Here is a 615-nt window from a genome sequence, read left to right as displayed (position 1 = left end):
GCTGGACATGCCTTTACTCTAAAAGCATGCTATAGAAAGAATACTTTCTGATGGGCGGGTGCGGGTTTCCACCCTCTTAGAACTCCCTGAGACATGGCTTCCATTCCTAAGTCCCTATTAAATATTTCTTTCTGAGAAACTGGGCTTGTCAGCCTTGCTCTTCTGCTTTTCAGTTCTCTTGACCTTTAGGGGTGGGTTGCATATACCAGCTACTGTGGAACATTTGCTGAGCCAGGCAGGAGCTGAAGAACCAAGAAATTGATCCTTTTGTAGTTCCTAAGCATGATGATTGGGTGTTCATGTGCTTATGTGAGATGTGCCTTTCTCAAACCTTGTTATGACATCAGCACATTATTCAACTGATATGAAAAAAAAAATGGGTTAGGGGAATGAAGCATCTGTGTGTGAAACTCTAGGGTGATCAGCAACATCTATGTGGCGTGGTGTGACACCTCTGCTAGATTCTTGTGGACCTCCGCATGAGTAATGGCACATCCCGAAAACTCAAAAGGAGTTATTAACTGAAAGCCATATAGTGCACTGCGATAGGGAAGGATGGTGGGTAACCTATCCAGTGGGCTGCCCACTTCTCTGAGCTGTTCATTTGGCTTTGGA

The 615-nt window shown here is 44.7% G+C and overlaps 1 non-coding gene across 1 annotated transcript; it reads left to right on the top strand.

Annotated features, from left to right (window-relative positions):
• The first annotated feature begins 261 nt into the window (after positions 1-261).
• LOC112423571 (small nucleolar RNA U13) lies at positions 262-365 on the top strand. The gene has a single exon (XR_003014044.1). It is a non-coding gene; the product is annotated as a small nucleolar RNA U13 (small nucleolar RNA).
• Positions 366-615: the final 250 nt, after the last annotated feature.

The sequence above is a fragment of the Macaca nemestrina genome, chromosome X (genome assembly GCF_043159975.1).
Source record: "Macaca nemestrina isolate mMacNem1 chromosome X, mMacNem.hap1, whole genome shotgun sequence".
In the NCBI taxonomy this organism is placed as follows: Eukaryota; Metazoa; Chordata; class Mammalia; order Primates; family Cercopithecidae; genus Macaca; species Macaca nemestrina.
This window is presented reverse-complemented; position numbering and strand designations above follow the sequence as displayed.